Here is a 22,958-nt window from a genome sequence, read left to right on the forward strand (position 1 = left end):
AGATGCGCAAAAGCACAAAGTGCTCGGAAGAGCGAACCCAGCTAACGTTGCTTCACCTGGTGCCTATGGATTCTCGGACGAGGCAGGACAGATTCATAGGGAACACTATAATCACTGTCCCGGCAGAGCCCAAACTCATGGAGGCCAGGAGACTCGTCCAACATCCACAGGCTTCCCCTGTAAATATCCTGAGGGCCTGGCCAGCTTCAGAATAAAGTTGTATTCTTCCCTCAAGTAGTTGGACAGACAGGATAGAGTCCTTGCCACCCAACCCGATATATCTTGCCGGGTCTCCATCAGCTACCAAAGAAGGAAGCCTACCGTGTTGAGCATGTGTGCACTGGAAGAGCTCACTCCCATCTTACTGATTTTCCTCCTCATCAGATTGTACTTTAAAAACAAAACCTAGCGCAGACTTGTTCTTCAATAAGTTATTAAAAATGTTGTACTTCCCACCCACTCTTCAGCATTGCAATAACCCTAAACGATGTTACCACTTGTCCCGATGTCCTTTGGTCTAATGACTTTTCTTACTTCTTCATCTTTTCCCCTACCTTGGACATTGCTAGCATCCCCGTCTGTGTTCTGCTATCTCATTCTCACTACTTAGACACCATTCTCCTCCGCGGCCTCCCCCATTACCCTACTCTACACGGTCACTAAGCACTGTTGTTCCCAAGAGTCAGTCTAAGTCTCTCTCCAGTGCTAGTCCATTCCAGTCACACAAACTTCCACCTACTGTTAATTATATGCACATGAGCTCTGCCAGCTCTCTCCTCCAAGCCACAAGCTATCCTCCCAGCACCCTCCTAACACAGCACAAAAGCACCCAGAAGCCAAACGGTAAAACAAGCTCATGAGTTGCCTTTCTCCCCTCACCTCCAAATCTGGTCCTTCGGTGTTCTCTAACTCAACAAATGACCAATGTCTGTGCAAAAATTGACAGCTCCCTCTCCTTTGTTCCTCAGGCACTATGACTGTGTCGTGTTGGCTGTGACCACTAGTTACATATGTCACTTTGTCTGCTACCCTGACTCTCCCTTTGTCTCTCACGTAGACTATGGATTGAGAACAATCTTGCCCATTGGCACCTGGGAAACAGAGATAAATCTGAGTTTTGTCCAAAACAATAACATCAGCACCTATCACAATGCTGCATAAATATCTAATAAATTAATGAATAGTGTTTTACTTTAACTATGTGTCATCTGTTAGTATGAAAGGACAGCAGACCCCTTGTATCAGAAGAATCCTGTGGTAATTGAAGCTACACTCTTTTGCATTCTTTTCTTAAATCAATTTGGACAATAACCTTCTCCCAAATACTTAAAATACATAAAAATCACACTATTAGTCTCAGATGACACGATCATATGTGTAGAAAACCAAGTGCCAGTTTATTGTATTTAGTAAGGTAGTTTGACAAATTTCTGGGTGCATAATTAATAAGCAAAAAATGTACACTACAAAAAATAATTTGAATACAATGAAAAATGAAGCTTACCCTAGCAAAATATACTTGACATCCAAGTTCTCCAAAGTTAAGCAGGAGGGGCCATAGCTCCCTGTCTCTATTCCAGGACATTCCTGGTCTCCAGCGGATGTAGCAGTCACTTCCTACCAAACATTATTTTCCTAAATGATCTCTCATATGGAGTCAGAGGGTCTTGGTAAGTCAGTAGAGGCAAGTAATGTGAGAAGTTAGAGGATCTAACCTATCACTGGGTTACAGCACCAGTGCCTTCCTAACTTTGAGATAATATCTTTTTTTCTGCCTCAGCCTTCTGGGTCATCATCAAATAATATAAATGTTTTGTTTTCAATATGTTTATTTTACTAACAATAACTACAATATATAAAATACAGAGTGCTTGGAATAAAAGGTTTTTCCCCATCTTCCCCCTTGACCCAGTTCTTGGGTGTCCTTCTATCCACTGAAGTGAAATGGCAGAGATAAGCAGATATGGCATGGGGCTGGCATGCAGACCCACTGGCCATGAAAGGTCAGGCATCTTGGCTCAGGGATGGTGCATGGTGCATGAGTGTCTGCAAACATACGAGCTGAGGCCTTCAGTCCAAGATGTGAGTCCCTAACCTCACAGGGCACGAAGCCTTCCATATCAGACTGCAGCCACATAAAGAATGAGGAGCTCAGGAGTGGGAGTCTGAGACACATTCAAGTTTATTAACACTATGAATTCAAGACATAACTGACTTTCTCATTCCTACTTCCTCGAGGAAAATCCCTAGCACCTAGGATTCTTCTAAACCCCTAAAGACTACAGTAAACCAGGAAACATTCTTGTTGTAAGAACTGTCTCCCAGGTCGGGAAGAGGATATGATTAAGTGGATCTACCTTTCCTCGTAAAGTCTTGGTGACTCAAAGTCCAATTCTATTGCAGTTCACCCTGGGGACCAGAGTTTATTACTATAGAGCATGGGGAATAAGGTATGGGCAGGAACATAAGTGACTTGGAAGCAGCTGTTATAGTCAAGTCTAGAAAGTTACAAGGCCACTATGCACAAACAACCAAGTAAGAGTCCATTATTAAAACCAGCATCTTAGAGCAGCCTCTTGCCACGAAGACCTCAGGCCACTGAAGCTCAGGGGAACACTCATACAGGCAAGACTCACAAAACCTCAGTGACATCACTGTCAGGTACACGTCAGGGCAACCGTGTAGCCTTTATTTTGTTTAGACGCCTGCTGATATTTTGGTTATACATCTAGGCCACGGTCTAGAGAGAAGAAAAGACTGGATACTCAGGTTAGCTCTGTCTCCACCCCCTCTGATTATAGGAGTGTCAACAGTCAACAAGTCCATCTAGGAGGACCTCTTACAGCAGGCAGAGCTGATCTTATGAGAGGGGCTCATCCTGCTCAGAAAACAGGGCTGTATAACTAACTCCCTCCCAGCTTCTGCAGGAAGCTTTGCTATAGCGTTCTCTCTAGCTCAGCTCAATTATGACATGACAGATTGGAAGCATCAACCAAGCTCCAACCACCACACCTACTATAGTTATTCCCACTCAGAAAGAGACACAAACTGGCCTCAAAGCCCAGAAGGTGAATACCAGGCTCCAGGCATCCTGGCACATGCCCTCCAACCGACAGCTCTGACTGCTGCTGGACAAGAGGAATCAAGTTGGTCCAGGACTAAATAAAACGAAACAAGGGAGCTGAGCAAGTGCTCGGGTGGGTTCCCCTCAGCTTCCTGGCTGCAGAGGGAATGCAGTCAATCAGCTGCCTCCTCCTCCTGCTACCACGTATATATGGACTGTACCCACAAACTGTGAGCAAAAGTGAAGCATTCCTTCCTCAACTCACTTCTGAAGGTGCGTTGGTCATAGCAATAAGGAGAATGATGAACACTGCATGGGATGGTGTCACAGGAGCAGTCACTGGCCTTTCTGCCAGACAGCTCCATACTTTTAGCCCTTTTTTTCCTACGGACATTTCCTCACAATCAAGCTATCGCTTTCTGCAGCGGCTGGTTTCCCCTTCAATACCTGATACACTTTCAGATTCATTGCTAAATCGTTATTCTTAATTTCCCATACATTGGGCAAACAAACAGCTGGATTACTAGAGTTGGTTGTGAGAACAAAGAAGAAAAATGAGCAAGAGGCTGGGAGAGCCTCCCCTGGATGAAGAACTAGAGGGTCTGACACATATATTTGTTCGCTGGTTTTCTGCCTTCCGGTGTCTTCTGTGTCCCAGAGACTTGCCCTTCCTATCGCTTTCTGCAGAGCCTCCATCCAGACTGATCCTTTTAAGATGCAGAGGTGACTCATGCACCCTCTACCCTAACCCTCCTAGTTACCTCCAGCCGCTTCCCACCACCCCTCCCTCAGTGTGAAGTCCACCCTCCAGAGCCCTGCCTGACCCAGGCCCTCCACTGCCCCCCAGCATTCCCAGGCTGTGTCTGTCAATTCCGTTCAATCCGTCACTTTAGCTTATAACCTCCATAGGGGACTAGAGAGGAGGCTAAGTATGGTTAAGAGCACCTGCTGCTCAATCATGAGGACCAGAGTTTACATCCCAGCACCCATGGGATGTAAACAGATACCTGGAACTCCAGCTAAGGAATCTGAATCCCCTTTCCGGTCTCCACTGACATGTGCATACATGTGTGCGCACGCGCACGCGCACGCACATGCACACACACACACACACACACACACACACACACACACACACACACACACACACATCCCCATTGGACCATGATAGATTATGTGCTTCCTCATCTGATATTGTAACAGCAATGGAACAGGGCGGAACAGTAGCTCCAACACACACAGGCTGGATTTCCTTGAACAAATTACTTAGCCTTTCTGAGCCTTGCTGACCTTATCTGTAAACTGGAGGTGTTTATTTTACCCACCTCATCACTGTGACAAAGACTAAGCTGGTGCGTGTGGAGCCTCTAGCATATCACATGTCACCAGTCTGTTCTGATACATAAGACCTGTATGGCCTCATTCTGTGTTCAGCAGAGTCCTGACCATAGTTCAAGTTCATGCCCAATAATGCAGAACGGGTCAGAGCATGCATGTCAAGATCCAGGCAGCAATTCCGTGTGGGCGGCCATGCTCTACCTCAGACCACCCCTCTTCTATGTAGTACCCTCCATTCTGCAGCTACCACAGGCTTCTCAGCTTCGGTCTGGCTCCCACTTATCCAGTGGGATTCCCTGCTCACACCCCCCTCTTAACCAAACTCTCCATCCAGGCTGCATCCTCTCTCCTTCCCTGGACCTATTGGTATTCCAGCACCTTCCTGGGCCTTCTCCTCTAATTCAGATGTAATTTTTGTTCTGCTTCTCCTTTTGTGTCCACACCCTCCCTACTCCTAGTCAGACCCAGGCCACCCTCAGCCAGCTTTCTGCCTCCTTCCAAAGAGACATTCTTTTTGATAACATTCTCTCAAAAATTACATCTTCACAGTGTTTACCTCCAAGTTCTCAAGTTTCGCCACGCCTCGCTTAAGGTATTGACTTTCCAATTCAGGCTAAATTATTCAACAGTTCATTTTCAGCCCAACTCCTCTTTTCTTCAGGGCCAGTTCTCCAGCCCCAGTCTCCAAACAGCCTTCATGTCTGAGGACATGTTTACAATTCATGCTCTGCCAGACATTAAAGGGGAAATGGAGCGCACTCGGGCCTGAGAGGCAGAGCACGCTTGCAATTCTCAGCAGAGGGGCGGGCCCACAGGAGATTTTCACAGAGAACAAAGACCTATGCATCCACTGCTGATGGCCAGGTAGCATCAACAGTTCTGGTTTAAACGCAGGACTTTTGCTAGCATGAATTTGCTCAATGAACCCTTCCCGAGAACCCCTGAAGAGCTATCTGACCACAGCTAATGAGCACAACAGGCTCTGAGTCCTGTTGATCTTTCCTGGGATGAGGACTTTGTGGTTTTCAGCCTTCATGATACTCGGTAACTGTTGAAGGAGAAAGAAAAAGAAATGAGGGGACCTTGAATGTGGCTCATTTGGTAAAGTTCTTGCATGGCAGGAAGACCTGAGCTTGAGCCCCAAGTAATCCATAGAAAACCAAGGATGATGGTGCACATTTGTGATCTCAGTGCTGGGAAAGTGGAGAGAGATGACTCCCTGGGGCTTTGTGGCCAAGGCAAAACCCATAGGGGACAGCATCTGAAGCATGACACCTGAGGGAGGCTTCTGACTTCTACACACACACACACACACACACACACACACACACACAGAGAGAGGTATCCACAATCTAGACACACATAGACAGATAGAAGGAAAGAAGCCAGAGACCATTCCTGGTGGGGTGATTGAGAGAACAGACAAACAAGATGTGGGAGTTTCCACTCAGCGGTGCTTTGGCTCTGTTTTCTAGACTGGTGTCTTCTCTTCAGCTTGGGACTTCTCCAGCTGCTTCTCAGATTCTCATATCCCACCCCTGCACCTGCCACTAGTAGTCCTTCCTGATGCTTCTCCCAAGGTTTGGGCTCTTCCTTCTCCTCCACATTGGCCCTGGGCTCCCAGTTAGAGACTCGACCTGCTTAGGTTAGAACACAGGCTCTGATCTAGATTGGATCAGGGCTATTAGTTATAGAAGTGTAGAAGGCCAGGTCAGCATGGGGAATGGGGACTCCCCACTGAAAGAATGGAGGAGAACTCTCACTACCTTTGTAGGCCTGGCATCCGGAATTTCATTTTCCTCCAATGTTTCCTTAATTCAGGCCCAGCTTTAAGGCTTATTCTAATGACTACCTCAAAGAATTGGCTTAGAGAAGGGCAGAATCATGAGGTTGCAGGACAGGGCCTGTCCAGGGCTTCTTTACACTCCATGGAAACTGAGACAGTGTCCCTAGTGGCCACACAAAGGGGCTAGAAGCCAACAAAAGGCTGCTACACAAGGAAGCATGTATGGCAGTCAGGGGAAAGGAAGGTTAGGCAGGGCCATGGGCACCAAATGAACCATTTTACTTTCCTTCTATGCATGTGCATGAGGGGTGTGTGTGTGTGTGTGTGTGTGTGTGTGTGTGTGTGTGTGTGTGAGTGTGTGTGCGTGCGCACACACACATACACTTGTGCATACACATGAGTATATGGAGGCCTGAGTGACACTAGGTATCTTCCTCGATCACACTCTACTCTATTGAGGCAGGATCTCTTACTGATCCCAGAACTCAACCAATTACAGCTAGTCTAGCTCACTAACTTACCCAGAGGATCCCTTGCCTCTGCCTCTCAAGTGCTGGCATTACAGGCAGCCCATGCCCACTCAGATTTTAGTAGTCCTACAGTTCTGGCCCTCATGATTGCATAGCAAGCACTTTATCTACTGATCCACAACCCCACTCCAAATCCAATCTGTCCCCTCTTGTTCCTTTCTCTTCTTGCTGGATGCTGAAAGCATACCAGATCTGAGGGAACAGGACACAGGACTCTAGACACCTGCCATCCCTTTTCACACTCCCTTCCCAGAGAAGCTTCAGGTCCAGCAGAGCCACTGTAGGCATCCACCATCTTTGACTGCCATATTGAGTTCCACTGTCAGTAGATTGATCAAATAGAAATGGAGTCCCTCTCAGCCAGCGGTGAGCTTAGTCAACCTCATCCAGGGATTTGTATTTTAGGCACGAGTTATTTAATCTGTTGGCAATATGACTAAGGAAAGAAGCTGATGAGGAGAGAACCCACCATCTTAGGACAATTGTGATGGGCCGTGTAGGTCATAGATGGGCAAACAGAGAAGCTGGTTCATGTGTAGCACTGAGGGAAAGTGAAATGGGAAGTCATGGCAAAGCAGGTTGGTGGTGATCTACACTCAGACATGTAACTCTAGCACTCAGGAAGCAAAGACAGAAGGAACACAAGTTCAAGGCTGCCCTGGACTACATAACAAGACTCTGTATCTCACTATAAATAAGTAGGAGAGTTATGAAAGAGAGAGAGAGGTAGAGATAGGGACAAATGTACAGTAGTTCTGATGTTAAATGTCCCCTAGAATCTGTTATTCCTAACCAAAGGCACCACTGAGAGGCAATGGGACCTTAAGTGGGGAACCTTATACTTGGAAGAATCTGGGTCATTGGTGACATATCTTTGAAAGACATGTTAGTGCCCCATGTCCTTGCTCTCTCTCACTCTCTTTCACTTTCTGGCCACCATGCATTGATCAGCCTTGCTCTGCCATGTGCTTCTTGACATAATATGCTGCCTCCCCACAAGTCTAACACCAGTGGGGAAAAACAAACAGGAACTAAATCCACTGAAAGGTTGAACCAAATAACCTTTTCTTTTAAGTTGAATGTCTCGGGTACTTTATTACCATAATAGAAAGCTGACTGAGATAGAGGGAGGAAGATAGGAGAAGGGGAAAGAGGAGGAAGAAAGGGAGAAAGGAAGAAAAGAAGGAATGGAGGTAAAAGGGGAGAGAGAAATAGGAGTGAAGTGGGAGAGGGGAGGGAGAGGAAGAAGACATCTACAACTGTATGTTCAGTACATCAATTCCTCTGACCCTAGTGGACGCTAAGGTCACTCCACTAGGAGTGTTCTTACAACTCACAATCCTGGATTCATACACACTTTACATCTCCACTCTCAAATTCTACATGAGCATTCTGAAGAAATCATCTACCTGTGAGAACAAGGCAAAATAACCAACAATGAGAAAGTGTCAAGCTCCAACTGCTCTGGTAAGCAAACCATGTCACTACTGAGCAGCTCAGCAGGGCCGAGAGGAGAGAAGCCGTCCACGCCTGAGGACCAGACACTCACCACTCTTGGGTACCACTATAGCACCTATACCTAGAGAGAAGCAGAGCCTCCGAAAGGAATCGGTGAAATTGAAGCTGCAGAAATAGCTTCATAGCTAAGCTCACTCCAGATCCAGAGGGTCCAACACTCTTCCTTTGAGTTTCCACAAACACCCTCAGATGCACAGAAATAAAAATAGTTTTTAAAAACTCAGTGGGACTGGCTCCAAAGGTCACACTCCACCTCATATCCTCCCTCTCTCTCCCTCTCCCTCTCCCTATCCCTCCCTCTTCCTCCTTACCCTCCCTCTCCCTCATGAAAGATGTGTGACTGCCCACTCAAGAACCAAGAGATTGGCAGATTCACAAACATAGATGTTCCAAACCAAAGCAGCTTAGGAGATTGTAGTTTCCCAACCCTACCAGTTAGAAACCTAAAACACGCATGATACCTTCTTACTTTCTCAAACTAATCAGTCACTGAACACAGTTTTGTGTTCTTTACTCATTTCACTCATTCCAAAGGGCCCTCCCATTGGCCTGGTCCTTCAGTAAGCACTTAAGAATGGAATGTTTCATAAAACCAAACACCTGTAGCCAAGGAGTTGACAGAATGCTGGGAGAACTGTGAGGCTCCGCTCCTACAGTTATTCACTGTTACTTCTGTACTTGTGCTAACCTCTGAAATGAGTCAGAACTGTTTATCTTAACTTTCGGGATGATTCTTGACAGGAGATATACCACCGAGCTCACTGCACACAAGTAGAGATGTGGAGTCAAAGCACCTTGCAGCTATTCCGTACTGAAGCAGGGCAGAGTCATCCAAGTTCTACCAAGAGCACCATAGTCTGCGGTCTCCCCCCAGGGGATGCAAGCACATGATGAGAACAAACTGGACCTGGGAATGGAAGGAGTAGTCAGATGAGGATGAGGAAGACCACCAGGAGTACAGAGCATGGTGCAGAGTCATAGCTACGAAGGTTCAACATGGGAAATGCCTTGGACACCAACAGCCCCATACTGTGTTTCATATGTGTGAATGTGACAAAGTAGCTGTTGGGATAAGTGAAGGCAAGAGGAAAGAAAGGGAAATGAGGACATGTAGGTTGATGTCATTATGCAGGTGCGGACTGGCACAAGTTAGGTCAAGGCCATGATTGGACAGTAAACAATTAAGGCGGGGACAAAGCATTTGTAAGTCCGGAGAGAAGGGGAAGGAGGACAATCAAGTTGGAGATGGAGAAGGGTGACCCAGATCTGGGTGGTCTTGAATTGCCAAGGTAGTTGGGAGGGATTTCTGCAAGCAAATTTGTCTTATCTAGGTAGGTGGTTTATATCTTTATCAATTGGTTGTGAGTTCATTGTGAGGATGTATTGTGGATTGAGAATTTAACATACAGATCTGATTGATAAGTTACAGTTTATTGAGTCATGATTTTATTGGGTTGTTGGGAATGTGAGCAGAGTCTGAGACAGAGAGCCGCAATAGGCCAGCCCATGCTGGACTTCTAGAGCCCTTTTAGCTGGGACAGAGAATTTGAGGCTAGCAGAGAGCTGCTGGGAGATATACTAATTAGAGATAAATTATGGTTAGTTCCATTCAGTCCCATGGGTGCCAGAACTAACACTAGAGACCAGCATGGCAAGGTGGCACACTGGAACAGCTCTCGGACCACCGGGATCAGAGAGTACTTTGGGGGCCAGCGAGGAGCTGCTGAGATAAATTAGCACTAGTTCCTATGGCTCGATGGAGTCAGAACTATCGAGAGAGCTCAGGAGAGAGGCGCGGAGTGGTATGCTTGGAAACTGGTCATGCTGCTTTTTTACCACAACAAGACAGAAAGACCGGGAGGGATCAGCCTTTGTAGGCTTCCTATCAAACCTCACCTTCCACGGGTGGGGGTGGGCCAGAAGCAATGAAGGAATCTGGGCCTGGAGGGAAAAGGAAGCTATTTGTGTTTTTAGAGATATGAAGATAATTTAGGTTAGGCATGGTAACACATGCCTATGATCTCCGCAGTTGAGAAGTAAAGGTGATAGGACAGAGAGTTCAGGGCCAGCCTGAGCTACATAGACAGCTCAAGGCTGATAGGACCAGGTGTTATATAAGATCCTATTGCAAAATAAACGAACAGCATCCTGCAGCAGGCAGGGGAAGCAGAGAGCCTCAGGGTTTCCTACCGAGGGTGATATGTATAAAGACACGGAAGTGGAGTTTGTGTGTCTTTGGAAAAGAGTCCCAGTAATTAACTCAGAATGGGTCACATGGGTGAATTTTCTATGATCAGTTATGTGTGGGCTTGATCAGCCCAGTGAACTGGCTTCCCCAGGTGCACACTGGGAAACTCTAAGAGAAGAGAAACAGAACCATGACTTACCACCGCCACCCCAAAGGCAAACCTCCAATGGCTAACTTCGGTTGTCAGTTTTGTTGGATTAAGAAACTCTAGGCTATCAGTGAGACATATGTCTGTGCTTGTCTGTGAGGGTCTTTCTAGAGGGAATTAACCAAGGAGGAAAGGCCTACCCTAAATGGGGAGGCAAAACCCTATGCTTTTCCTCTCCCAGCTTCCTGGTCCACCCAGATGTGAACATCAGCTCACGTTCCTACCTTGCCTTCGCTCCCATGACAGACAATTAGACAGATTAAACCTCACCTCCCTGTCAGGTATTTTGTCTGAGCACAAGAAAAATAACGGACATCTGTGGGTAGCATCCAATCTCTCCAGTCCTAAGTTCTGCTCTCACCTGCTATTTGTCTGTGGATCCCTGACACTTACCAATGTTTGCTGGACGCAGCAGATGATCCTTAATGTTTGCTGTCCTGCCCCATCCTGAGGGATAAATGCTCCTTGTGTAGTGCCATTGACTGCGAGAAATCGATCACCATCCTCCTCACTTGTGATCCTGATGTGTTTCTCTCAGGATGCAGCGAAGCTGGCTGCTTCTGTGTGACTTCCTGGCCATACTAGGAGCATCAGGTTTCGTGATCAGTGATGGTTCTCTACAAATGCCTTTCTATTGCCAGTGTCCCCTGGGTAATCAGAGCTAATATGTCTTTACTGCATCTATTTGTCACTTGGAATGTGTAGTGAGGTGTCATGGAAATTTTCCTAAAGTCTACTTGGTCTTTCAGAATAAGCCTGTGAGTCACCATTTTCTCTCCCCCAGCTCCTCTCTGTGTGAACAAAAATGAGAAAAGCCTTGAACTGGGAACAGAGATATCTCCATCTTGAAAGAAGAACAGAGGCCTCTCTGTCCTGGTCCACTCTGATATGACTTAAGCTAGCAACCTGACCTCTGTCTCCTCATTCTAAAATGGGGGAAATGATTCAGTGGTTTTCCAACAGTATTCCTGGGGTATCATTGTGGGGCTGACCAAGAGCCCAAATATACCCGTGGCCTCCATATTTTCATTTGGAATACATTCGGAGCATATGTAAGGATGGTTCCTCTTGGCCCCTTGGTAATTGGGTGGCCCATGTGACTGGTTTTGACCAGCGCACTCTGGTGGTAAGTTCTATGTGTCACTTTTAATGTAGAATGTCTAATTGCAGATGTTGTCCTCGGCCATTGTAACTAGCCATGTTTAAGATGATAGCTACTCCCTCAGCTTGGGTCTCAGAGCCAAGCCCATCCATAGTAGCCATTTCACACAAGTGAGAAAAGTCTGATTATATTTCTAGATCATTTCTCATCACACACAACATAGCAAATCTGAATTAATACCCCACCACCACCATACAAACATATACATGTTACCAGACCCACATCTGTTTTACATATTACACTTCTATGTAAGATTTAACCAAAACATCTGAGGGCTGTATTTCAGGAAGCCAAATATACTTATATTGATCTCCAGGTATCTTTCTTAGTGGCTTTGCACACTGCAATGTGCAAATGAAGCTCTGCTTCATTTGATAGGCACTTACTGCAGTGTTCACTTTCACACACAGTGTTGTGTTCCCTTTTGGACATCAGGACAGTGACCTAGTTTTTCTTTACCACACTCTCACTTCTCACAGTGTTCAGAACAGACTTCCTGCCAGTGTTGACAGGTCCACACTGACAAGGTCAGGCCTGCTGCAAGCTGTCCCCACATCCTCTCCAGTTCCTGAGGCAAGAATAAAATATGTGTCCCTGCTTTTGAGTTATAGCCAGTCTAGGTGTTTCAGTCAACTACTGTCCCTTACTCATCAGAGCTATCTGTGTAATTACATCTTATACATATTCACGTAGTAGCGTCTTCTATAAGACACTTACTGGCATTTTCTTGAGATGGACATACAAAAGCAATGTTTCCTTGCTAAGCTGATGACTTCTGGAATCTCCAGGGTCCCCTAGATGGGAATGATTAAAGAAATCATTGTTATAGACGGATCTAGTCAGAAGTTATTTAGTTTCGTTACACCTAATAATCTAATGTCTCTCTAAGATCTTAATTTAGTTGATCTGAGGAGTTGGCCTGGGGATGATGGTTTTTGTTTTTGTTTTTGTTTTTTTGTTTTTTAATAAAGTAACTCTGATAAGTCAGCCAGAGATCCACAAATGGAAAAGTGTTAGGTCTTACTTCCAAGCTGTGCTCAACCTCTGCGATCTACAGTTAACTCCAAATTCTAGAGTGTGCAAGAGATTCAAACCACTCAGCTAGCACTACTCTGGAGGAACGCACTGGTCGTTTCTAAATATCTTCCCCTTGGGAGTCAGCAGAAGCCAGGCGGTAAAGGGGCTGAGAACTCATCTGGTCAGTAACAGCTCAAGAGACCTACAGCACCTGGATATGGCGAGATGTTATGGTGAAAGAATCAACATGAGTTCTCAGTCATGAAAGCAGAGCCCAGAGTGGGAATGAGGAGGTGGCAGCAGCAGCAGCAGCTGGAAGAGGACTGAGTGGGTCCCAGACAGACACAGTGTCTCAGACCAGGGGAACAGGGAAAGCCAAAGGAACAGGCCACAGTGATCCCTTCCTGGAGGAAGAATAGGAGGTTCCTGGGTGCTGGAACCAATGAGAACTGAATTTTCAACTAAAGTAACAAAGTAACTGGAGTGGGAGAGACCAGTAGTGGACTGTTACATCGCAGGAGAACCAAGAGCTGGACCAAGTTAATCTGGCTGTTGAAGGATCAACTCCGTGAGACAGAAGGCTAAGACTATGTTAAACATTGGGAGCTTTTAGAAACCTGAATGGAGTGGAGGGTAAAGCAACATGAGCTGGGAAGGCATGGATCACAGTCAATCTCCTGTCTGCAGGTGTGACAACAGTCTCTTGGTTTGCAGCTTCAAGGGGCTGGGTATGGATTGTCTGGTTTGAAGACAAAGTGGCATCCATGCACAGAGTGGATGGAACCTGTGTCCCCAAAGCCACAGTCAGAGCTCAACTGAGGCCTATTTATCTTGCTTGGCAACAAAATGGTGGGGCTTCCTGCTGGCAAATGCAGCTCTAAAGAGTTGGGCTAGGTAGCTGGTATCACCTGGGCTCTTCCTGGCTAGTCCAGGGTTGTTGTTTGGCAACAAGTCCCAGCTAAATGGACACAAAAGGCTTTGAGAACCAGGAACGGTCGCCTGCTCTCCATCCTTGTCTCCATGTTTCCTCTCATTATCCAATGCCTTTGCTGGAACAATGGCTATGGCCCAGCAAGTCCAGGAGGCTGTGTTAATTGTTTCTCATGACAAATTTGGGCACATCCTTTTCCAATTAAAAATTCTTTGAGCTCAAGGAGAAAATCATTTAGGGCTCATTATCAGTTTTGTATTTGAATTGGCTAACAGAAGGTTGAAGTTAATGGAAGACTATGGCAGAACTGGGCTAGAAGTTTGAAAGATGGATTTCAGCCCCAGTTCTGAGGTCCTCCATTTGGCTACACAATCTAGAGCTAATCAGTTCATCTCTTCAGGCTTTTATTTGCTTCTTAATAAGAGAAGTTATTGAACTAAAAGTCCTTCCACTTCAGGTATTGTCAGGACCCTAGGACTCAACAAGGCAGGATTTCACTTCCTTCCCATCTAACACAAAGATCGGGCGTATGGGAGTGGCTTACTTTGCACAGTAGGTATGTGCTTGTTGTTTGAATGGAGGTAAAATAGAATGATGGCCCGTGGCACATATTTTAGGGCATTGCCCATGCAACTGCTGCCAGTCCAAAGTGAGGAACAGACCTAAAGCAGTACATGTCAAGTGAAGAACAAGTTCAAAGAAACAGTAAGACTGATGGCTGAGTCTTGCACTGTAAATTCAAACCCTCAGCATCCACCAGTCCCTAAGGACCACTCCCACATCACACCAGCCCATCTGACAGGTCAGAAAACTAAATGTGAGAAGGGTGGCTTGCCCAAGGTCTCAGGTATAGATGGTAAGACAGCTGGAAGCCACCTCTTCTTTCTCTCCCATGCATGTCTCTGTCCCATGTCTCTCAAAAGAACAGAAAAAACAAAGAAGTGAAGCTGCTACCTTAGACAAGGGTCTAGAGTTGGTAACCAAATGAATTGGTGGCAATTTGACACTGCAGCAAAACACACACCAAAAGGTTTCGAAAGACACCTTCGGCCTCCAGATCTTAGTCTGTGTTCCTAGACTACTCCCCAGCCTCCCACCTCTGTGTGTAGTTCCAAACATACACATCCCCCAAGAGGAGATCAGACGCCAACTGGTGGGATTTTCTGAGACTCATTTCAAAGAGATGTTAGTTTATCAAGAACTGTCGCCAGCAGTGGCAACTGTTAATGTCCCTTCCTCATACTCAAATCATGGAAATCCCCCTCTCCATCTGGCCAGTGGCTTAATAAGTAATGTTCTCATGAGCAACAAAGGCCCTGGTCAGCAGGTTTCCTTCCTATGAAACAGAAACATAAAGTCCAGGTCATCAAAGCCCATGAATTACTATGTACCAGATTCATCCACACAGAACCCTGCCTTCACTAGGGTTCCTCTGCCTGGGGGTCTCATGGCTCTCTATACCTTTTCCCCAAAACTTTAATTACTGGGTCTCCTTACCCAATACAAACAGGTTTTTCCTGCCTAACTTGAGGAGTTCTGATTCCTGGCTCTTGAAACTCATATACAACAGTACTGGCAATTTCCATGGCTTTGATTAGACACAAAAGAAATACCCCAATGATGCTGTGTGTCTTGTAACTTCAGCCTGGGGAAGGCATGGTTGTATGCGTGTGAGCCAGCGAGTCACACAGCAACTGCAATCAGCAAGCAAAGAATAGACAGGAAATGAGGCCAGACTGTGACACCGGAAGGGAAAGGCCTGCTCCACTTCCTCCGCTGAAGGCTATCTAACAAAGGTTCTACAATCTTGCTAAACAGCACTGCCTGGAGTACAAGTGTTCAAACAATTGAGCCTGCCAGACCAGTTCACATTCAAATCGCATGCCCCAGGCCTGTGAAGCCTGGGCTTGCATTGCTATTGTCAGCGCAGGTTTAGCTCCTATTATCAGTGCCACATAGAGTAATGCCCTGCCAATGTTTCCCCTACTTTCCTCATAGTAGAGACAAAAACTGACAGGAACAGTTTGTGGGAGGAAAGATTTGTTTTTTCTGGTTTAGAGCACAGACCCTTTGTGGAAGAGAAAGCACGTCAGGTGGACTGGCTTAGTCCATGGACATGGGAGCTTGCAGATGGTTATACAGTGACATCAGAGAGGGAACTCAAAACTTGGGACCAGAATCAGGGGCCAAGTTCTGGCCTTCAAGGCCAATCCCTAGTGGACCGTGTCTACCAGCATGGTCTTATGCCCCCAAAGGTTCCACAATCTCTTAAGACAGTGTCACCATCTGGCCACAAAGTGTTCAAACCTTTGAGCCTATGAGAAGTTTTACATCCAATCCATAATAGATCTTTGTATTCTGACTTCCAGATGCTGGGGACACAATATGTACATGGCCGGAAGGCATGGCAGTCCAGATGCACATAAACTTGATGATCATCTGACCTTAAGTTAAAGAGTGTATCTCCAGTTAGCCAGCGGAGGACAACGTGAACACGAAGAGTCCTGAAATCCAGAAGGAAGCAGGAGAGGCAGGACTGGAGAGAGAGCAGCATGGCAGCCGGTCAAGCCCTGCTGCCAGGTACAAGAGGGAAAGAGATAACAAGGGTAAGAGAAGAGGATACCCCCTGCCAGGAAAGGAAAACAACAGTCTTTCCTAGATCCACCCAGAGGAACACGACTGTGACATCTTGATTTGAGCCCAGTGAAATGCGTTTTAGACTTCTGACTTCCAATGCTAGTAATCAAAGAGAGTAATCACAGGTACTTAAAGTTATTCACTTTTACTATGTGTGCACTGTATTAGGTGCCATGGTAGCAAAAAGTTTCTCACACTGCCTATTACAGGATATAGGATATAGCCTGTATATACTGCCAAGCAGGATAGAGGACTTGAGTTAATATTTTTCTTCTAGCTATACGGAAGGGTGTGCGGGGGCAGGATGTAAACAACCCTTTGTGTACTTTTTTATTTCCTGTATTACTTTCCAGTTTTATGTCTCGATGGCCTTGTCTTGATTTATATTATCTTTCTCACTTTATATGCATAAGTTACAAAGAGCTCTTCTTTCAAACTAATGATGGTGAAATAGAGGTCAATGGTTTTAGACTTCTCTTCTCAAATATGTCATTTTTAAAAAATGTTTTATTAGTTCTTTGTGGACTTCACACCATGAACCCCAATCCCATGCATCTCCCCATCCCTCCATACCCACCCTTCATCATTGCAACCTTCCACATAAAAGAAAACAAAACAATTAAATTTTTTTTTAAATCTCACAGTGGGAGCTGCAGTGTGTCACTGTTTGTCACACACTGTACACTTTCGCCCCAACATCTCTACTTGAAAATGCTCATTGCGATGAGTCAAGCCAATTACTTCATTAAAATAACATTTTATTTATTTATTTAATGTGGATGCGTATTTTGCTGCATATACGTCTGTGTGATCTCTGCAGAGGCCAGAGGAGACTATCAGCCCCACCCGGGACTAGAGTTACAGATGGGTCCAGCAGCCAGTGTTCCTAACCACTGAGCCACCAAGCCAGCACTGCAACTACTTTTTTCACAATGAATGAATGAAAGAACTGAAGTGAAAACAATTTGGAAATTAATCAATCAGTTAAACAAATGATAATCAATTCCAAGTGATTTTTAAAAACAAAGAAAGCACACACCTTACAGCAGATTTTGTGTCTGCTGGTCTCAGTCTGTTAATGCTATGAGAATGCAGTATTTTGGGACTGTAAGGTGACTCAGCTAGTAAAGGTGCTTGTGGCCAAGCCTGTCAGGCAACCTGAGCTTGATCCCTGGGACCTGAAAGATAAGAGAGAATGAGTCGTCCACTAACCTCCATGTGCATACTACATGGAGGCATGAAAACATCCACCCACTTCACACACACACACACACACACACACACACACACACACACACACACACACCACAAGATATAGATAGCATGTGTGTATTTAGTATGATATGTGATATATGTATATATACGTATATATGCATGTTTAAATAAAAAGAAATACCATAGACTGGGTTTTAAGTAAAATTTCACCTCTTTTCACAGCCTTCGGCCTGGGACATCACAGCGTACTTCCTAGCAACTCCCCACTGCTAAGAGCTGCTCTCTTCTCTTGCTGGGTCACCACAGAGCCAGTGGTTGAGGTGTGGGAGGGGTGGAGGTCTTGGGCACACTGAGACTCTCAGACACACTTCCTGAATGACTTTGGCCCTTTGGGTGAATGCCGTGGGCATCTCAGTTGGGGAGAAGTCTTAAGGCTGCTAGGAATGCCTTCTTCTGCAAGGATTGAATAGCACAGCAATGGGTTTTAGCTCCTTTCTGCTCGGTGACGAGTGTACTACATCCCCACTGCCCCTTTTTCCGACGCAGAACATGTCCAGTGCTGTCACTCTACAGACACACACTCTGAAAGGGGGAGAACGTAACACAGGGTTTTTCCATCTTCCTCCCTTTGGAATCTCTCCACGGATCTTCTAGTCTTTAGAAGTGTGGCATAAAGTCTCCTGTTTCAATCTTACTTCTTTTTTTTTTTTTTTTTTTGGTTCTTTTTTTCGGAGCTGGGGACCGAATCAATCTTACTTCTTACTTATGCATTTATCCTTCACTAATCCACAAATGCAAAGGGGATAGGATAAAGCGACAGGCACCGAAATGTGTGCATTACAGTATTGTGAACAAAAACGGCATGCCACATGTCAAACAGGATATAGGACCTACGGCCATAGTTTTCAATTTGGCTGGTAGAGAAATGCATAAAAATATACTTGATAGTGAACGTGTAAAATACAGATTCAAGGAAAAAGTGAAAAAGCATACTCAGTTGTCTGTACAAGCCAAGAACAAATAATTTAGAGTAAGAAATATTAAAAGAGAACGAGATGTCCTTCAGTAATAAAGCAGTCAATTAATTGAGGATATATCAAACCCAAATGCACACAATTAATAACAAAACTTCAAGAAATAGAATAAAAACTTGTAGAACTTTAAAAAGCATCCCGCTAATACAAAAAAACGCTTCAGCATCTTGTCCTCTCAGTCACTGATTGAATAGTGGAGGAAGAGACTAAGGATACAGAGACTTAAACAAACTGAATCCGACGCACAGAGAACACAGACTTCAACTGTGAAAGCCATGCACTTCAAGGCACCTATGATGCTTAGCACAGACTGACTGCACTCTAGGCTGTAACAGGTCTCCTAGGAGCAGGAGAGATGACTCAGAGGTTAATAATATTTGCTGCTCAAACCACTGAACTGAGAACAGGACCCCTGTTGAAGGAGTCAGAGAAAGGACTGAAAGAACTGAAGGGGCTCGAGACCCCATATGTACAACAATGCCAACCAACCAGAGCTTCCAGGGACCAAGCCACTACCTAAAGACTATACATGGACTGACCCTGGACTCTGACCTAATAGGTAGCAATGAATAGCCTAGTAAGGGCACCAGTGTAAGGGGAAGCCTTTGGTCCTGCTAACACTGAACCCCCAGTGAAAGGGCTTGTTGGGGAGAGGGCAGTAATTGGGGGAGGATGGGGAGGGGAACACTCATATCGAAGGGGAGGGGGAGGGGTTAGGGGGATGTTTGCCTGGAAATCGGGAAAGGAAATAACAATTGAAATGTAGATAAGAAATACCCAATTTAATAAAGATGGAGAAAAATAATAATAATAAAAATGTTTGATACACACCAAAAAAAAAAAAAGAAAGAAAAAGAATATTTGCTGCTCTTGAAGAGGACCTGGGTTCTGTCCCTCACAGTCAAAACTGGCTCACAAGTTCTACCAACTCCAGTCCTAGGCGATAATGCCCTCTTCTGACTTGCTCAGACACCTACACTTAAATGCGTGTCCCCACCTCCGTGTGTGTGTGTGTGTGTGTGTGTGTGTGTGTGTGTGTGTGTGGTGTGATACACAAAAACTAATAAAGAAAAAACTTTTTTGAAGTCTTCTATATATTCAAATGTGCTGTGCTTCAATTATATTAGAACTATGCTATCTATTCACCAGAGAGCTAATAAAAACCATCACTACAAAAGTATCTGGACATTCCCTCCCAGTGTTTGAAAATTAACAATATGCTTACAAATATCCCATGTGAGAAAGAAGAAATCAAAAAGAAAATTGGAGAATATATTGAACTAAAACAACACAAAAATATCAAAATGTCTAGAGTATATGTAAAGTAGTTCTTAGAGGAACATTTTTAGCATTAAAATTATGTTAGAAAAGAAGAGGTCACATAAATTATATAAGCCTCCAAATTAGAAGCTAGAGGAAAAGCAGATTAAACCCAAAGGAACCCAAAGGAGGGAAATAAAAGATACTAGAAATCATTAAAACACAAGACAAATAAAGGGAAAAAACCAAAGAAATCCAATTAAATCACAACCTATATTCTTAAAGTTTTGATTTTATTTTTTAAATTTGAGTTTGAAAGATGGCTTGGCAGTTAAGAGCACTTGCTGTTCTTGCAGAAAACCAGAATTTCATTTCAGCACACACATGCTAGCTCAAAACTGCTGTAAGTCCAGGTCTGGGGGATCTAATGCCCTCTTCTGGCCTTCTTGGGCACCTGCACTCATGAGTGCTCAGACACAGACACAGACAGACACAGACACAGACACAGACACAGACACAGACACAGACACAGACACAGACACAGACACAGACACAGACACAGACACAGACACACAGAGAAAGGGACAGAAACAGCCACAGAGAGAGATATAGAGAGATAATAAAAACAAATACTTTAAAATCCTAGCTATATTAGATACAAATATTTTTAAAATCACAAATTACTTATATCAATAATAAGAAAGGCCGACCTCACTATAGAGTACTGAATTTGAATATTAAACACCACTAAGTCATAAGCATGTTGAGGCAAGCAGAATGCCTTCCAAAAAGGCCTGAATAGAACAAGACCTGACTATAGGGAGGGCTTCTGAGATGGTTCCAGGTCCCCTGCAGCACTGACTCTGGTTCTGCAGCAGACAGCTTTTGATGACAAGCTACAAGTCTCTCTCTCTCTCTCTCTCTCTCTCTCTCTCTCTCTCTCTCTCTCTCTCCTCTCTCTCTCTCCTCTCTCTCCTCTCCTCTCCTCTCCTAACTACAAGTTGGACTTTCCCAGGCCTCACAAGTGTGGGGGCCAAGTTTAAAACTCTTTCCATATATGTACATGTGCTACTGGTGCTGTCGCCCCAGAGAACCTGGACTAACACAAACTTCTAATTATTTCACAATGAAAAGCAAAACTATATGCCCAAACAAAGATGTGTCCAAAGATTTTACTAAACTATTATTTAGGGTCAGGGGGCAAGCATAGGTTCATTAACTATGACATCAAAGTCTGGGGGATGACTCAATAAAGTGCTTATGTTTGTTCGGTTTTGTCTGTTTTGTTTTTGTTTGGGTTTGTTTTTGTCAACTTGACACAAGCTCGAGTCATCCAGGAAGGAAGAACCTCAACTGAGGGGAAAGCGCCTCCTTTACATTGCCTCTAGACAATTTTATGGGGCATTTTCTTGATTAATGGTTGGCTCACTGTGGGTGGTGCCACTCCTGAGCAAGTGGTCCTGAGGTTTATTTAAAAAAAACCAAGCCAAGCAAGTCATGGGGGAGCAAGCCAGTAAGCAGCACTCCTCCGTGGCCTCTGCTTCTCCAAGTTCCTGCCTCCAGTTCTTCCCTGACTTCCCTCAATGACTCTCTCCTCTCCAGGCTGCTTCTGTTCATGGTGTTTATCACAGAAACAAAAAGCAAACCAGAACGGTGTTAACTTGCAGGCATGAGAACCTGAGTTCAAATCCACAACGAATGTGGTGGCACACACATGTAATCTCAGTGTGGGGTGGCACACACATGTAATCCCAGAGCGGGAGGCAGAGATAGGAGGATCCCTGGGGTTTGCTGGTGCCACTCCGCCTGGGTTAGTAAGCTCCTGGTTCAGTGAGAGGCCCTGCCTCAAAAACCAAGGTGTAAAACAGTTGAAGAAGACAGGAGACGTGACCTCTGGCCTGGACAACATGTAATGCACACAGGTACACACAGAGACACATAGACACACACTGTGAAATAACTACTCCAGGGCTCCACACAGAATACATGGAATAAGAATTAACCGTTCCCGGTAAAGGAAGACACACCCTCGGCTCTGTAAGCTGTACCTTGCGTGACTCTGTTTACAGGAAATTCTAGAAGAAAAGTGAACTGAGCTGATAGTGACAGGAAGCGTATCAGCAGCTGTCAGGGTTCATTTATGGAATTGTACACCTAAAATTGAGTGATTACATTGTATATAAATTACACCGAACGAAGCCGATTTCTAAAATAACAATTTAAGAAATATTCCACTCCCACAGCATCAGGTAGAAAATACAGCCCTATTACTTTTATTGTGCTTCTATTATGCAAATGAGCTTGCTTTTGACATCATGTTCCAATCATCTCAGGAAAGTCTGGCTTTATCTGAAGATCCTCCCTCACGTCTGAGGCATGCTTACAAGCTAGGGCCACAAACGCTGAGCTGTTCAGACACTGCCCCTGGTCAGAGGGTGAGAAACCAAGATTTGACAAGGGTCCATGTGGCTCTTTCTTCCAGAGGACATCACCATTCCCACCTCTGCCCAGCCCTGCAAAGATGAAAACAGCCCGACAGCCCACAGTCTGGAGGAAGGTCCTCCATCGTGTACCCTGCCAATGATGGTAGGGCCAGCAGTTAGTAACCTCCTCCCAGGAGACCCAGGGGAAAGACTCTCAGAGCCTGGCACTGCCATCCCAGTTCCATCATCCAGAGAGGACAGACCTAGAACCAGTCCATGCCCCCATCCATCCCCCCATCTCTACCCCAACCCCCCAGCCCCCACTCCATTCCCCTACCCCTTAATCCCCCCAGCCCCCCACCCTCCCACCTCCAGCCCAGCTGACTTTCTGGTATTTCAACATCTATTTGATAGATGTGAAATGGGGGTGTGGCTTCGGCTTGAACACACAGCCCTATTGGCTGTGTGGGGCCTGTGATGTCAGGAGGGTAGTAGAGTCCAGAGGGACTCTGTCACCCAGACAACACTCCCCCCCCCCCCGTGTGAGCTCTCCACCCAGAAGCTCCATCTGGGAGAGCATAAGAACCTCTTCCCCCACCCCCACATCTCAAACAGCTCAGGCACCTGGGAAGTAATCACTTCCCAGA

The 22,958-nt window shown here is 45.3% G+C and overlaps 2 long non-coding RNA genes across 2 annotated transcripts; both read left to right on the forward strand.

The window, feature by feature from the left end:
* Window positions 1–7,484: 7,484 nt before the first annotated feature.
* LOC134485164 (uncharacterized) lies at window positions 7,485–9,662 on the forward strand. Its single transcript, XR_010063131.1, has 2 exons — window positions 7,485–8,185; window positions 8,978–9,662. It is a non-coding gene; the product is annotated as an uncharacterized LOC134485164 (long non-coding RNA).
* Window positions 9,663–15,865: 6,203 nt separating this feature from the next.
* On the forward strand, window positions 15,866–18,288 carry LOC134485163 (uncharacterized). The gene is made up of 2 exons (XR_010063129.1): window positions 15,866–16,504; window positions 17,817–18,288. It is a non-coding gene; the product is annotated as an uncharacterized LOC134485163 (long non-coding RNA).
* Window positions 18,289–22,958: the final 4,670 nt, after the last annotated feature.

The sequence above is a fragment of the Rattus norvegicus genome, chromosome 1 (assembly GCF_036323735.1).
Source record: "Rattus norvegicus strain BN/NHsdMcwi chromosome 1, GRCr8, whole genome shotgun sequence".
NCBI classification, from domain to species: Eukaryota; Metazoa; Chordata; class Mammalia; order Rodentia; family Muridae; genus Rattus; species Rattus norvegicus.